This window comes from Tenrec ecaudatus, chromosome 13 (genome assembly GCF_050624435.1).
Source record: "Tenrec ecaudatus isolate mTenEca1 chromosome 13, mTenEca1.hap1, whole genome shotgun sequence".
NCBI lineage: Eukaryota > Metazoa > Chordata > Mammalia > Afrosoricida > Tenrecidae > Tenrec > Tenrec ecaudatus.
The window spans coordinates 58,887,793-58,905,622 of record NC_134542.1 but is presented as its reverse complement, the minus strand read 5'-3'; the positions used below and the strand labels follow the sequence as shown (position 1 = coordinate 58,905,622).

The following is a 17,830-nucleotide window of genomic DNA, read 5'->3' as shown; positions in this document are numbered from 1 at the left end:
GAATTTCAATACTGAAAATACTAAATATTTATGAGTACCATAATAGATTCCATGGAATTAGGGCCTTGTCTGTATAACTTTCATACATTGAAACCTCTCTTAATGCTTTGAGGTTTGGCACTTTAAAATATTAGTCATATTACTGGTATATCCTTCTGAGATATACCAGAAGGATATGGCTAAGAAGATTTCTCTTAGTAAAGCATTTATTGCACATATTGTTTTAATAACTTAGTGGGACACTTCTATAGGCAATACATTTCATATTATACAAGTTAGCTGTCCATAGAAGAAAACAATATCTAACAAAGGGCAATTATTGCGAAGAATTTTAAGTTATGTGAAGAATTTTGGTTTAACATATAGGTGAAAAGCACGTTATTTCACAAACATAGGAAATGAATGAGTAAAAGAATGTATTAACAATTATGTAAATAAACATTTTGAGTGCATGTGTGTATTTTAACAGATACAGGACACCTTTACAGGAGTGAGTAAGCATTTAGACCATTTTGAATAACAGAAACGTCTTTGAATGCTTAACAAACTCCTATGCTGTTATACTTAAGTTGTACAGAAGCTCTTGAGTGATCTAATTGCTGGCAGACCTGGGTGTGGTTCAAGAAATACCTCCTTGTATGGATTTAGAAACTGAGTTTCAGGAAGGCTAAAGGACTGACTCAAAGCTGGTTTGTTTGAGTTTTCAAGCAGAGACTCAGACACAGATCTGATTCTCCAAACCCTGGATATTTACCATGTTATATAACTCAGGTCAAGTTCATATAAGTGAAAATGATTCAAAATAACAAAAATGAATGGAAACAGAGAATTCCTGATGAACTTTCACTAAATGCTCTGTCATATTACAGAAAGGACTGCTGAATGTTTAATTTCTACAAATTGTTAAATATTTCTAATTTATATTGGAAACACTCCTTTAGAACTCTTCAGATAACATTTCCCCCAAATTAAAAAATACAAATATTGTTATCCTTTTATGTGAAATTATTTCTCCCTAAAAGTGTCGCCTATTAAAATATCTGTGTTAAAGGAGATTATATGCCATTTCAAGATTGTGGTATTACATTTCATTACAGTGCCTTTCCCAAAATAAAATTAAAATAAATAAACCAAACCTGATTCTGACTCATCATGACCCTGTAAGGCAGAGTACAGCTGCTTTGAGCTTTCCAAGTTGTAATCTATGTGAAAGCAGACTGCCAAATCTTTCTCTAGCTGAGAGGCTGGTGGATTTGAACTGCCTGAAGGAGGCACCTGAACCACCTGAAGGAGGCACCCAAGTAATGCCCAAACCAGATCTTGTTCATTTCTTAAACTAAGAAGTTTATCAGTGATACCCAGCTCTACCTAGGGGTTCTATGACTAATTCCATTTCTTGGAAATTCAAAAATTATTCTGAAGACTGGTGTTAACTAGTCTTGATGACTCTGCTAAAAAGTGGAACATACCCAGGAGTAGAGGAGCACAGTGGTGACCCAGGGAAAAAGCCATTTTGTGGGGTCAGGTAAGCATCCTTCCCTCAACCTAAAGACTAGGAGACAAAGCTATCCATTTTGATTCCAAGAGTATTCCACATGGTATGCAGATTGCCTTGATCACTCAGAATAGGCCAACCTGAGATGTAAGACAGATACCTACAACTGTATCCACTGACCTGCATCTGGATGTCACATTTGCTGTTGGCTCATTAGTCAACCTAAGTGAAGACAACTTTAAATTCAATATGAGTCTTCATGTATGCCAACTATCTAGCCTAGAGTAGGCATAGTGGTCTTGTTTATCATAACACACTACTATCATTGTTTAGTGAATGTCTGCAACCATAAGAGGAACATTAGCTAACAAATCCAATCTGAAATCTAATAATTTTCCTGATTAAGAAACATATTTTAGCATACCAGGAACTAAAGAAACCACTTGAAACAGTGTGACATGGCCTACTCTAGGAAAAAGACAGATCAGCAAGAAAGAAGCTTAACAAGGAGGCTACAGAATGAAACTCTACAATTAGACAACTTGACCTGATAGGCATATTCAGAGCTCTCCATTCAACTGCAAAAATATTCACATTCTTTTCAAGTGCACATGGCATATCTTCAAAATAGACTACGTGCTGGGACACAAGTCAAGCTTGGATAAATTCAAACATAAAAAGGTCATTCAGACTTCCTTCTGAGACAACTATGCCATAAAGCTGGAAATCAACAAAAGAAAGATAACAAAAAAACAAGGGCAAATACATAGAGGATGAATAACTTACTTCTTGAAAAGAAGTGTACATGGGGCAAAATTAGAGATGAAATTAGGAAATTTATAAAAACAATGAGAATGAAAATATGACAAACCAAGATTTATGGGATACAGCAAAGGGAGTTATCAGAGTGTACTTGAGAGTGATAAATACACATGTGAGAAAGGAAGAGAGACTGATGGAAGATGCCCTTTCACGAAACCTTCAGCAGTTTGAACAGAGTCAACAGCATAATTGTTCTAATAGCAAAAGAAAAAACTTACAAAAATCAAGGAGTAGATAAATGAACGGGGAAAATGGAAAAAATCATCTCAGTAAAAGCTGGTTCTTCTAAAGGATTAACAGAAGCCACAAACCATTGGCACACATAACAAAAGATAGGAAGGAGCAGGGGTGGACAGGAAGATATCCAGGATAAGGGATGGAATGGGAAATTACAACAGACCCTAATGAAGTTAAAAGACTAATTACACAGTACTATGCAGGTCTGTACTCCAAGGAATATAACAACTTGGAAGACATGGACAAATACCTTGAAAAACAAACCCTCCCCAGATTATCTCATATACATGTCAAGAACTTGAATAGACCTATAGCAAAAAATAAATAGATAAGGTTATGAAAGATCTACCAACCAACAATCAAACAAAAACCCTGGCCCACATGGCTTCACAGGGGAATTCTATAAAACATTCAGGAAGAGCTGACATCAATTCTATACAAGTTCTTTCAGAACCTAGGAAAGGATGGTAAATTCTCAAATGCATTCTATGAAGCTAGTATAACACTGATACCAAAATAGTCAAGGATTCCACAAGAATAGATAAATATAACCTGCTATTTTTGATGAACATTTGATGTAAAAATCTTTAACAAAATTTTGACCAATAGAATATGAAAATATATAAAAGAATAATCCATCATAACCAAGTGGGATTCATATGAGGGATGCAAGGATGGTCCAACATCCCAAAATCCATCAACATTATCCATCACATAGACAATAAAACAGACAGGAATCACAGGATGCTATCAAAAAGCACAGAAAAAGCATTTGACAACTTTCAACACACATTCCTAATTAAGACATTAAAGAAGATAGGATTGGAAGGAAATTACCTCAGTATAGTACAAGCTATATATGGAAACCAACAGCCAGTTTTACATTGGGGGGGGGGGAGAAGAAAGAAAACAGTCCCATTGAAAAATGGCATAGTGGTCTCAGAAGGAAGTCTGAATGACCTCTTTATGTTTGAATTTATCCAAGCTTGACTTGTGTCCCAGCACGTAGTCTATTTTGAAGATATGCCATGTGCACTTAAAAAGAATATGAATATTTTTGCAGTTGGACGGAGAGCTCTGAATATGCCTATCAGGTCAAGTTGTCTAATTGTAGAGTTTCATTCTGTAGCCTCCTTGTCCCCACTTTTATTCAACATCGTCCTGGTGGTCCTAGCTAATAACAAAAGGCAACAGAAGGATATTAAAGGTATACCTCTGGGGAAAGAATAGGTGAAATCATCATTATTTGCAGATGATATGATTTTATATATTGAGAACCCCAAAAGATCCAAAACAGGAGTGCTGGAAGCGATATAAGAATAAGGTAGAGTGCCAGCACTGCATGGTATCTGCATCCAGCAGCCTTTCCTTCTGGGGTGTTCAAATGACAGTGCGATAGACAGTCAGTATCTGGCATCGTTGGTTTTCATGGCTTTGTGCATGTTAAACCTGGTATTTCTATTGATACAATTAAAAAAAATAAATGGAAAAAAAAGAATATGGTAGAGTGGCAGGGTATAAGATCAATTAGCAGAAGTCAATTTGATTGCTATATATAAATGACGGGATTACAAATAAATATCAAGAAGGTAGTACCTTTCACAACAGCGAAGCATAAATTGAAATATCTAGGGATATACTTAACTAAAAAAAAAAACCCAAAAGAACTGTATGAGAAAAACTATAGAACATTATTGCAAGAAAACAAAAGGGAACTTCACAAATGGAAGAATATTCCATGCTCATGGATCAGAAGACTCAATATTGTAAATATGTCAATCCTACCTGAGGTACTATATAGATTCAATGAAATTCTGATACAAATACCAGCACCATTTTTCAAAGAAATGGAAAAATTGAGTACCAATTTCATATGGAAATAGAAGAAGCCTACAATTGGCAAAGACCAGAAGAAGAAGAAGAAGAAGAAGAAGAAGAAAGTCAAAACAGCATGGTAGTGGCATAACAATAGATATTCAGACCAATGGATAAGACCTGAAAATCCAAAAATAGAGACAACATACAGACAACTGATCTTTAAATAGGCCCCCCAAAAAACTATCAAATGAGAAGCAGATGTCCTTTTAAACAAAACGGTGCTGGAAAATGTGAATACCAACCTGCAAAAGACTGAAACAAGACCATTACTTCACTCCATACACAAGAACAAATTCAAGGTGGACCACAGACCTTGAGGTAAAACCTCCAAACTATCAGGATGATCTATGAGAAAATTTGGACAAAACTAAGAACCTTAGCGCAGGAAATACATGGACTATCAGAAATAAAGAAGGATACACACTCAGAGGAAGATAAAATAGACGAGTCGAATATACTAAATATAAAACCATTGTGTGCATCGAAAGACTTCATCAAGAAAGTAATGAGAGCCCACAGACTGAGAAAAGTTATTTAGTAATGACATTTCAGACAAAGGGCTTGTACAAAAGTCTAAAGAATCCTGCAAGCTTACAACAAGGAAAAACAAATAGCCCACGAAGGAGGTAGCTAAAGACATGAACAAAAGATTCACAAAGGAGACACCTCAATGTCCAATAAACATATGGAAAAATGTTCCTGGCAATTAACCATCCTGGAAATGCAAATCCAAACAACTATGAGATACCAACTAACACCCATGAAACATAGCCCAACTAAAAAAAAAAAAAAAAAACGAAACAGAAAGCATGAAATATTGGAGGAGGTATGATGAGATAGGCACTCTCATTCACTACTGGTGGTCAGGTAGATATGTGCATCCAATGAGGAAAGCGATTTGTGATACTTAAAAAAGAGAAGGATATAAAGTTACCCCACAACCCAGCAATTCCATTACTGGTCATATACTCAGAAGAAAGAAGAAACAGACCAAAGCCAGATATTTACTCTCCAATGTCATCACCGTGCAGTTCACAATCACACAAAATTGGAAACAGCCTAAATTTTCATCGATAGGTGAATGAATGGCTTAAAAAACTCTGATATATTCCTCCAACCTCCCCTTCCCTCCACATCCTCCCCCTCCCCCCACTACCATGATCTGAACTCTACCTTGCAAGTCCGGATAGAGCAGAGGTTGTACACTGGTGCAGATAAGAGCTGGAGGCACAGGGAATCCAGGGTGGATGATACCTTCAGGACCAGGGCTATGAGGGGCGATACTGGGAGGGTAGAGGGTGAGTGGGTTGGAAAGAGGGAACCGATTACAAGGATCTACATGTGACCTCCTCCCTGGGGGATGGACAACAGAAAAGGGGGTGAAGGGAGATGCCGGATAGGGCAAGATATGACAAAATAATAATTTATAAATTATCAAGGGCTCATGAGGGAGGAGGGAGCGGGGAGGGAGGGGAAAAATAGGACTTGATGCAAAGGGCTTAAGTGGAGAGCAAATGCTTTGAAAATGATGAGGGCAAAGAATGTACAGATGTGCTTTATACAATTGATGTATGTATATGTATGGATTGTGGTAAGAGTTGTATGAGTCCCTAATAAAATGTTAAAAAATACAAAAAAACTCTGGTATATACATGGAATACTATGCATTCCTAAAAATAGTGATAAAATGATGAAACACCTCATCTCATGGAAGAACTGGAGGATATTATGCTGAGTGAAGTTAGGCAAGCACCAAAGGTCAAGTACAACATGCATCCAACAGAAGAACAGGCAGAAGGGAAAAGTCACTCAAACACACAATTCCCGGATGAGGATCAGATATTGTGGTATGAGCCAGACCAAACCCAATGCCTCAATAAAACGATGCAGATAACACCTGTGGTGATAGGCATCTTTTCCCCATCTCATAGGCCTTTAAGGCCCACATAGGGGAGGTTACTTTTAATATATCCACAGGAAAGGGAGAGTGAAAGTAGACCTCATTCTGATGTGCCAATCCTTGAGGACAATATTCCTACTCAGAGCAGCTTATCCTGAAAGACGACTGCAGGCCCTCTCCCTAGATGACAGTGCAGCAGATAATATCCCTGAAGATACAACTCAGGTAGAGTGGCAGGTCTGATCAACACACATGAAGGCAAATTACAAGAAGCGCACAAGAGCCCAGTGATCCAGTGAAGCCACTAAGTATCTAAAGTATTCTGATCATAGACTTGACCGGCAGGACTTGGCCTGCCCCCCCTATGAACTGGTTGAGGATCACTCACAAGGGTGACACACTGAATGTATAAAGGCAACAGAATTGTATGTGAATGGATAGATTGGATTATGTGAGATATGGCCAAAAAACTGTTATAGAGAAAAAATAAAATAAGGGTCCTGGGGGGCAGAGGGGTGAGGGTGGGAATAAAGGGGAGCTGTTATCCATGAGTTCAAGAGGAACGGAAATGGTTTGAAACTGACTGTGGTAGCAATTGCACAATACTGCATGATGTGATTGAACTATGGATTGTTATATCTGTAAGAGCTTCCAATAAAATGATTAAAAATTTAAAACAAACAGGACACAGTGTGACATTGCTTTAAAATACCATTCTAATATGCCATTTTGCATTTTGACTAAAAATAAAATACCAAACCACACAGAAAAAAACTACAACTATAAATTAGACATGGACAGACCTGGCAATAAATTACCTTTACAGGCAACTCAACTAAAGGAGGTTTAATAATATCATAATAAAAGAGTGCATTGCATAGCTTCCTGAAATTGCTACACTGAAATAGATAATAAACCAAACTCACTGCTACTGAGTCAATTCTGACTCATGATGACTGTACAGGGCACAGTAGAATGGCCCGTGTGGGTTTCTGAGATTGTAAATCTTTATGGGAAAAGAAAGTTTTGCCTTTCTTGGGCATTCTGCTGGTGGCTTTGAATTGCTGGCTTATATCTAAAATAGGTCTGGAGAAATTACCACTAATTTATTTGGGAAGATTTTTGAGTGTTCCCAACTCAACTAATCTACCAAAATAACAATAGCATGTAACATTCAGTTCACAGCTAGGCCACCTGATGCTCAGCTTCTGTGTAGTTCCTAGGGAGAAGAACTCGGTGAAAGAGTGGGGCATAGCTGTATACTATTATGACAATTTGTATGTTTTATAACCTGCCATCCCTTTTACTCTGACAATATGTAAAGAATGAACAGGGACAGCATCAACATTATTCAGTTTGTTTACTACTTATTGACTAACTTGCAATTCTCATAATGGTGAGAGATAAGTCAGCTTCAAATAGAAATCTTTCTGCTGCAGGTTCTGCTACACAGGATTATAACCAGAGCATGGCACAGTTTCTGACTTTCAGGGTTACTGGCTACTGCTTTATATTGTCGACTCATTATAGGAGAAGCTATTTTGTTTTATAACCTGTCTGAGACTTCATTAAAAAGATCCTAAGAAGATATTTTTGTGACATTCAACTGACCACTCATAAAGTATGCAATGAAGACGAAGTCATTTTATGGACTTACTTTTAGACATTGAACACTTTTAAGTTTAGAGTCTCATTAATCAAAATATATCATTTGAGCTTTCTTTCCTTTTTTCAATTTTAATCATTATAAACATTCTACTCATCAGCTAATCTTTAGTCTAAGACTGCCAAATTGAAATACTGCATTTTTAAACATGTCAAAGTTTGTATCTTTCATTAGTCCATGTGGTTAGTAAATGACTCAATCTTTCCTTGCCTTCTACAATGAAAATTACCCTGGAAACTTTTTTGGGGGGAATATCAAACGTATTGCCAACAAATGGGAGTCTAGAAAACCAGGGTGATTTTTCAGCTAGAATGATATTACTTTTTAAAATAGAGGTTATCATAATTCTAAGGCTATGTAAGAAAACAAAATCCTGACATTATATAATTACATATGTGGAATGTTCATGCTTTGCCACAGGCATATTTCAAGTAAGCAATAATTCATAAAGAAAGTATACATTGTCATTTGCTTTTAATAATTGATTAGTATTTTAAAAGCTCTTTATGTACAAGGATACAAAAATACCTTAAATACTTCTAAAGTCCAATGGGCTCCCACAGCCACTTTCAATGTAATTGGGGATCACACAATGTGGTTCTTGCTATTAAATTTTCTTCCCCCTTGGTTTGGATTGCTATACAGCTGATAGATCTATAGCTAATCGTATTTCCAGGTCAAAACTGAGGAAAAGAAAGGAACATAAGTGCAAGAGTGGAGAAAATCTGAGGGCCAGTTCAGCTCGGCCTCTTTTGTGAGTGCAACTTACGGGCAGTCATCTCCCTGTGGCACACTTCCCTCCCCCACAAAGTGGGAAGGGCAATATTGCCACTTTCATGTGTGTAAATGAGACGGTATAGCTAAAGCACTCAACACAGCGCAGATTCCCTGCACTTAGTACATGTTGTAACCCCTCCACTGCCACCCAGTTGTTCTAATCTCTAGTGACAGCATGTACCATGTACGGTGCGATAGTTAAGTTCTGTCAGAGTTCTCAGGGGTTGGCAGTTAAGGCAGTGTGACCTAGCACAATGCAATCACCTCCATAAGGGGATCTGCAGTGAGCAGCCAATCAGTTGTAAAAAGATAAGGGTGGAAAACAAAGCTCTTATTCAGGTCACTGACCTGATGTAATTAGAAGGAAGTTTCTTCGGTCGTGAGAACTAATCACAATATAAATAGATGCTGCCAAACCACAAAAAACACACTTACAACTATGAAGGCTATTCTGATTCATAGAGACCCCATCGGCGAGTTTCTAAAACTGTACTTCTTACGGGAGTAGAAAGCCTTGTCTTTATCCCGCAGAATGACTAGTGGTTTCTAACTGCCATCAGGCTTCTTAAGTAGACGCTACAGAAAAACTTACTTGCTTTTTTGTGGGTCTGGGTTCTTCATCTGTCTCTGGTTCTTTGGACCTGAGTCAATGGCTGCCCATCTCAGGAACTATCGGCTTTGTGCCATCTGGTCTGCCGATTTTGGATTCATCCTTTTCTGAAGCCACCAGCCTGCGGCATTCCTGCCAATCTTGGTTTCACCAGCCTCCTAAGTTACACGAGTCATTTGGAACCTGCCTCGGTTCAGAACGGATATGCCCACTTCTACCAGTCTGTGAGGCACTTTCTTGATAGAAATTTAATGCCACTGAGTCCGTTCAGACTCACAGGGACCCTACGTACAACAGAACAAAAGCGCTGCCCCGCCCCACACCATCCTCACAATTGAATCGTTCTGATAAAGCCCATTGTTGCAGCTACTGGGCCAATCCACCTTGTGGAGGGCTGTCCTCTTTTTCACTGCCCCTCTACTTTACCTTGCATGATGTCTTTCTTCAGGGACTGGTCTCTCCTGACAACATGTCCAAAGTGTGTGAAAACAAGTCTTACCAGTCTTGCTACTACAGAGAACTTTAGCTGTACTTCTTCCAGGACAGATTTATTTAGTCTTTTGGCTGTCCATGGCACTTTCAATATTCTAAGCCAGCTCAATAACGCAAACACATCCATTTTACACTTTGGGCTGCTAACCACAAGGTCAGCAGTTTGAAACCACCAGCCATTCCACAGGAGGAAAATAAGGCTTTCTATGAAATCCTATTAAGAGGTATATTCTCAGAAACACACACAGGCAGTTCCACTCTGCCCTACCGAGTCACGATGAGTTAGAATGGACATGACGGAAGTGAGTTTGGATTTTTCATTTTGTATATGAAAAATCACTGGTTTTGCTTCTCTAGAGAACACAGCTTAAGACACACAGGGTTACTAAGGCTTGTGGGAGCAGGTAGTCTCCTCTTGCTCCCGTGGATCAGCTAATGGATCTGAACCGCTGACCTGTAGGTTATCAGTCCAAAAGCTTACCAGAGAGTTACCAAGGCTTCTCAATACATATTAGAGATTAATAATAAGTTTACTTATAAGCAGTTCATCCTGAGGGTGGATCACTGTTTACCACAAAAGGTATCAGTAGGCCCAATGTTGTAATACATAGGTAGTGGCTAGCACCTAGACAGATCGTTCCATGTATTGAAGGGGCTCCGCTTGGGCTGCTAACTACAAGACCAGCGGTTCAAATCCACCAGCCATTCTGAAAGTGAAAGGTTTACAGTCTCAGAACCCCTCTATAGGATGGCTATAAATTGAAATAGGCTTCATGGCAGTGTATTTGGTTTGGGCTTATACTTACTGCATGAATTTTTTCCATGTGAAAAGTTAACGGACTCCATGTCCTTCAATATATACATTTACATAAATCATCAAAGGAACTTAATATTATATAGGGGTCAAATGGCCATGACTAATTCATGATGTTAAATATGGTATTCTCAAGAGAATGAACTGTTTTTAACTACCAAATGTCAACGGGATTATGGACTCAGAACCCTGAACCTCTAGTTCTCCAAGGGACCAGAGTAGTGGACAGTGAGAAATCCAACTTTCTCTTTCTCCACAGGAAAATTTAACCTGAGACCTATAGCTTCTGAAGAGAGGATCAATATATAGGCAAGGAGGACTGTTCAATACTAGTGAAATTAGAAGTAATGTTAACTACCTGTATGTCATTATTTTGTAAGTCTGAGTAGAAAATAGTCCTTGTTTTTTCCTCTTACAGCATATGAATTATAAGTAGTGTCTGGCATGCAATAAATATGCAGAAAGAAACGAATCTGAAAATTCATATAAAAATCACCTCTGATATGTTGAGAGTTGATCGAATGGTAAACTCACAGGAAGCACGCTCCTGCTAGTTGTGCAGCAATATACAGCCCAAGATTGGAATGCAAGGTAGAATTTTCCAAGTACCCTTCTTGTTTTGGAGGGAAAAGAGGTTATGATTGCTCTCTGACACTGAACACGTCTTTGAAGAATGGGTTCTGGCTGACAAGATCAGACACTGCCCTCTTCGAAGGACCTTCTCATTACTGTAGAGCGGTACAGTAGTAGTGGTGGTCCACTAACACAAGAGCATCACATACATTTTTGAGATGCCTCATTAGACATTTGGCAGTAAAGAATTACCTCCAGAAATGCAATTTCTGCTTTCTGATTCTTCACATATTTCTCTTTTTTTTTTCTCTGAGAAAAAGACTTCTCATTACTGCTTGGAGAACTGTGGAAATTTAATTCTAGACAAGAGTTTAGGGAGATTTACTAAATGTCTATAAAATATGCAAATAATTTGAAGTTTAATGGCTGCCACGTCATTCTAGTTTTTCCAAATTATGTTCTTAAAATGGCTCCCTTGCCAAAATAGATGATTTTATTTAAAAAGAGTTGAAGTGTTTCTTTCTTGTTATGCAGGGAGAAGAGCTTTATCATCAAGATTCTGAAAAGCTCAGGAAATGATCACAATGATAAAATCCATTTTCATTGCTTGAGGACCACTCCTCATGGCATGTAGTTGCTAACCACACTTCATAGTTTCTACAGGTTCCGGACAGAGTGACGTTTCAATAGGTCTGAACGAGAATGGTAACAGGAGCCTCTGGAAGGGCACCCACGTGGGAGGGAAGGAGCAGGGGCCGCTAAGTGTTCCTTGGCTCAGCCTCACTCTGGCATCCGAGGCTTCAGCTCTGATCTCACGTACCATTTTCTCCATGGCATCAGGTGAGACCAGCCCCTAGAAGGCGACACAATTCTTGGTAAAATAGAAGTTCAGCGGGAAAAGGAGGAACAACACGGAGATGTGCCGATGCAGGGGCTGCAACAATGAACTCAAATGTAACACCAAATCCGGAGGAGCATGCAGACCACGCAGTGTTGGGTTCTGCTGTACACAGGAATCAAAATCAAGGTCACCTGACAACAGCAGTCACCACTCCCCTAAGCCCATCTTGATTTACCAGGTGGGAAAAACCAACCAAACCAGATTACTTTATCAAGATAGGCAAAAGGTAAAGCTGTGGGCATGGAGGCATCACAGTAGATGCATGTGCTGTGGCGGGGCCAGTACGTTGGGTGAGAAAGAATGGGCATGGCTATTTGAATGGGTGATCATTGGGAGGCATTTATAATGGTGCCATAGCTATCAATACCTGTAGAGGAACTGCGCTAGAAATCTAGGGGTGGGAGAGGAGCTAATAGAATTATAGACAGGTGGGAATCACCAGACATTTGAATCATCAGTCAGAGGAAGAGTAGGTCTGTCATGGGTCAGCGAGTGACTAGTGACTGTCTGGAAAGATTTCAATAATCCCCCGTCATGACAAGGTTTCTGATGGAATATTAAAAATTCTAGAGTCAATTACCTGGTCTGGCTGTGGGTTTTCTGTATTCACAATGATTAACATATACCAACTATTCTGACTCCCTTTTAGTAATTCAGCTGAATGGAATTCCCCATAAATACTGTTTTGAGACACAAACTTCATGCACCTGCTCAGAAGTGTCCAATAGCATTCTTCTTTTGCTCGGAACATACCCATTTCTTTCGGTCAGCTCTCCACGTTCAGACTTGGGGATTATTCCCCTATCGTGCATTGACGGCACCTCCCAGTATGTGACCTGCAATCAGTAGAAAGCAGGAGCCAGCTGGGAACTAGCCAGGAACCTTCCTCACACACTGTCTGGCGATGGAGCCTTTCCATATGCTCAGCCCCCCCCCCCCACCTGCTGAATAACCACCTGCTGTGCCCCTCCCAGCCTCATTTTGAAGTAGCAGCCAGCACAGTATCTCAGGGCTTTGCAGCTTCTCTTGGCTCACTTCCCTTTCGCTCTCCTGGGCTTGCATTCCCCAATACAATTTTTGTACTTTAATCTTTGCCCCAGGCTCTGTTTGCTAGTGCAGTTATCCTTAAACTCTAATACGGGAAACCACTTGAGGATCTCGTTCAAGTGCAGAATCTCAATCAGAAGGGCTGGGTCGGAGCCTGAGCTTCTGCATTTCTAAGACGTTCCCATGCCAGGCCCCCTTGGGTTTGTGCGGTTGTTGTTATTTTAATAGCAAGGATCTAGAAGACAGAGAAGACAGATCACTACCGCAGAATAAGCTCCTTAAGTATCAAGACTTGTCTATGTCTTAGTCTGGGGCAGTTACCCCAGGTCCTCGGGATTCCTTTCCCAGAATCACAGCAATGGCAGCAAGCTAGGAAGTGCTCGGGAAAGATTTCTTGACTGAATAGTTTATGGATGAATTTTTCCAGATGATGTCAGTAATTTCTACTCATGATGAACATTTCTAATTTAACATTCACAATTTTAGGATGAATTATGTTAACTGGCAGTGGGATTTTCAACATTTTTTTTTGTGATTGACAAACAACTATCAAGTACAGTGATGCATTTGTATGACCCCAGCATCAACTAGCGGATGTCTGAAACACATTCGAGTTACATTTATAAACCAGTTGCCTGTTCGGAAACACAGATCATTACTGAAGGGCCTAGTCCAGGAAGCTTCTGTTAGGTTACCAAAAGCCAACTCTACATTCCAAAGCCTGGTTGTCTTCTACCGGGTGCTAGAGAGCAAAGAAAAGTATGCTTAAGATCCATTATTTTGTTAGCATTTTGTGTTTATCCACCCAGCACTTCACTTTTCATATAATACCTTTTATTATGGAGGGTAAATGGCAGTTTGCTGCTGAATTTTAAAATAGTGAATCATGTATAATTCATAAAAACTGCCAGTAGCATCAACATCCTCCTCTGGTATTTGTCCTACTTAAGAAATGTCACACGGTAGACTTCTATGATCGCTGTTATGTCTATTACAGGATGTAGCCGACCTTGTCCTACTGTCCCTTCCATGGCGCCCAACAGTCATTTGGACACTTAGGATTTTCTATCTGACAACGTCAGCAGCTAGTCTCCCCTTGTTACACTTTTACTGTTGCCATGGAAACACAGCTGACTAGCGTTTTCACATACGGGAGTTCCTTAAGAAGGGATTATACTAACCATGCTACTATGTGTCATTGAATTGGTTTCTAAATAATTGCATCAAGGTCGGGCTCTTGCTCACAAATTCTCAGAGATGTCTACTAGGAACTCTCATTTGGAATTCTACTGCTAAGGTTTTCGAATGGTGTTCTCTGTGCAGCAGCATAGGCGTCACCTGAGAAATCGTTAGACATGGAAATTCTCAGGTCCCGTCCCAGGCTTACTCCACCAGAGGGCTGACAACCTGTGATTTACCAAGTTTTCCAGGTGATTTGGAAGCATGCTACACTTTAAGACCATGAATCTAATAGATAGCACCCTGTCTCTAGAAGATAATTTAGATGAGAAAATCAAGCTTCTCTAGAACAAACAGGTAGAGAATACAGAAAGTGCTCCCTGAAGCCAGACTCTGCTCTCAGGTGGATTCGGACCCAGGATCACCTAGATAAGTCAGAGCAGGACTACTCCTGTGACTTTCCTTACAGGAGGAGCAAGTCTCATCTTCCTCCTCTGGAGAGGCTGCTGGGTTAGAACTGCTGACCTTGCTGCTCACAGGGCAGTGTGTCATCCACTACACTGCCACAGCTCCTTTCATGTACTCCACAGGGTGACTTTAAAATATCAGGTAGACAACTGTGTTAAGACGGGATTTCTGTAAGTGAAGGAGCGCTCGTGACACAACAGTTACAAGGTGGTTGCTAACCAAGAAGGGTAGTGGCTCGAATAGAGCCAGCTGCTCTTCAGGAAACACGTCTCACAGTCAACTCCCCAAAGGTTTATAGCATGACAGTCCTAGAGCGTGGTGACTGTGTCATACTGGTTGTCGTGAGTTGGGTCACCAACACCCTGGGAGAGGTACTTATTGAAAGCACATGTGCCTGTCCTAGCAAAGACGAGGGTCTGGGTTGAGGATGATGGCCTATTAAATGGCACTCCGGACAATTCCAAGACACTAATTTTGAGAACCAGGGAATAAGCGTAGTTTATATGACATCAGTTACCTCTGGGTGATGTGGCCAAGAGCAATCTTTTAGTCTATTTTCTTTTCTTAGTTGAAGGCAATGTTCATATATTACTTTTCTTTGATAATTTATTGTTTATCATCAGAAAATTACAATAAAACAACACTTTTTTCTGGTTGTCTTTCTCTCCACCCCCCCTACTGACTGCACCAAAATTTCTAGCCTAAAAATGTGATCACTTACATAGTATATTTCAGACAGCCTGATCAAGAAAAGAAGGGCATTTCTAACCCCGGCCTTAGAGAAATGGACAAGTTACCAACGGCGATCGTTTTGAGAGCACAAAGTAACATTTGGCTCCATTGACGCTGACGTCTACATTCTTGCCTTCTTATTTCTCAGCTGTGTGTACTCTTCCATGGCCAGCCCCTACGATTCATTCCCAATTTCAGTTTTTATGCTTACCATACCCCTCTTCCCCTGTTCAAAGGCTCCCCTGTTCCATGACCATCATTTTCCCAACATAACTTCCTAGGATTTAAAGAATTTTGACTCCTACTTGCTTGGCTTATGAGTTGGGCTGCTAACCATAGGTCAGCTGTTTGAATCCACCAGCCACTCCAAGGGAGAGAGATGAGGTGTTCTACTCCTGTACAGGGTCACAATCTCAGAAACCCCCAGGGGCAGTTCTGCCCTGTCCTACAGAGTCACTCTGAGTACAGTGAGTAAATCCTCAGATATTTCATTATATTCTATATTTAATTTTTTCCTCATTTTATAGCTGACTTGGTTGCTTATTTTTCTCTTTCCTATCTTCCTCTAACCAAAGGTTATGGGGAAATCCAACCAACAATGGCATCTTTTAGACGCCTTGGCAACACAGTGATTAAGCACTCCGCTGCTAACGGAAAGCCCTGGGGCTTGAATCCACAGGGGAAAGGTGGCAGTCTGTCTGTGTAAAGATGACTGCCTTCCGGAGTCCTGCGGGGCAGTTCTACCCTGGTGTAGGGGTTGCTGTGAGCTGGAACTCATTCAAAGGCTGTGAGCTTCTTGGCTATTGATGCATGAAGGGATGAGGCAAGAGAGTAAAGTTATCACTAAATGCGAGTCTGTAGAGCAAAGAGGAGTAAAGAAAGTACAAGACACTGTGTTGCCTTTCTTGGCCCCAAGTTAAAAAAGTTCAAATTCCCACTCTCAGCGAGGACATTCACTGAATCCACTGCCGTCAGTTCTGACTCAGCACGATCTTCTTGGGCAGGGTAGAACTGTCCTCTTTGGGTTTCCAAGGCTGTGCATCTTTACAGGCGCAGTGCGTCTCATCTTGCTTCTGAGGAGCAGTTGGTGGGTTTGAACTGAAGACCTTTTGGTTAGCAACCCAACATCTAACCTACTGTGCCACTTAGGCTCCCTGATTTGCAATGACAAGATTGCTCTTAAATTTCTGGGTTTCAGCAGATCTCAGATATTGTTTCACCAAGGTTAAGCTACATTCTCTGGGTGGAGCCAATGGCTGATGCACTCAGCCGCTAGCAGGTTCTGGTCTACCAAAGGCAACTCGGAAGAAAGGCTGAGCTACCTCATTTCCAGAACATCAGCTACTGCAAACTCTAAGGGCTTTAGTTCTACTCTTGCTCATGGGGTTGTCACGAGTGAGAATTGACAGCAACAGCAGCTGGAAAGAGCAGACCTGTACTTGCCCATTCTCCCCCCCGACTTATCATAGAAAAAACACAATTCCTATGATTCAGACCCGTGCGTGGCCAGAAGGGTGGTAGCTTTTGCTTTGTGCCTAATTCTTACTATGACGTCAGAGAATATAATTGTGTGGCTGCTGTGAAACAGCACCTGGTGTGTTTTCTAAGGCAAAATTAAAAAGTCAAACATGACTTGATAAAAAAAGAACTGGAAGCGTGGGCCTCAGGACAAAGCTCAACCACAAATTATTACCTCACACTCATAAGTGCCTTAAGAAGGAGAGTGTGGAATGGATGCCCGGTGAATCGGGCCAGTCAGGCTAGGTTTCCCTGCTGTTTTGAGGAATGTTACACCTAAAAAACTTCATTGCCGTGAATATCGAAAGCACAGTCAGGATCCCAGCCATGTTGGTAACAACCAGTAAACTCAGGGACTCACAAACTTCCCACAGCAAAAGCTCGTCAGTATTTGCTTCACTAAAGTGGACCATTAGTTCGATGAGTTTAACATTTTTACAAGTGTCTTTAGTGACCTTTTCCCACTCTGATATCCAACATGCCTACCGCATGCTCTGCCTGATTCCTGTCCTCCAAGCCGGCCAAGATCTCTGGAAGGGTCCTGAGGCCTATCTTGCTGTTATTTTCTTTTTAAATCGGCTACTTTCTATTAAAATATACCTTAGATTTATAAAGAGAGCAATCATTCTAAAACTTAATGGTGCTAAGAATGAATCCTTTATTTCTTCCTACTCATTTACTTGAAATATAGCTTTATTGGTGGGGAAGGAGGCCTGCTCAT

General features: G+C 40.3%; 1 protein-coding gene and 1 non-coding gene across 4 annotated transcripts in view; one reads left to right on the top strand and one right to left on the bottom strand.

Moving 5' to 3' along the window:
- Nucleotides 1-17,830, bottom strand: part of ZNF385B (zinc finger protein 385B) — a 380,374-nt gene that overhangs the window by 199,992 nt on the left and 162,552 nt on the right. The gene's annotated exons all lie outside the window — the stretch shown is intronic.
- On the top strand, nt 3,889-4,026 carry LOC142425198 (small nucleolar RNA SNORA8). Its single transcript, XR_012779554.1, has one exon. It is a non-coding gene; the product is annotated as a small nucleolar RNA SNORA8 (small nucleolar RNA).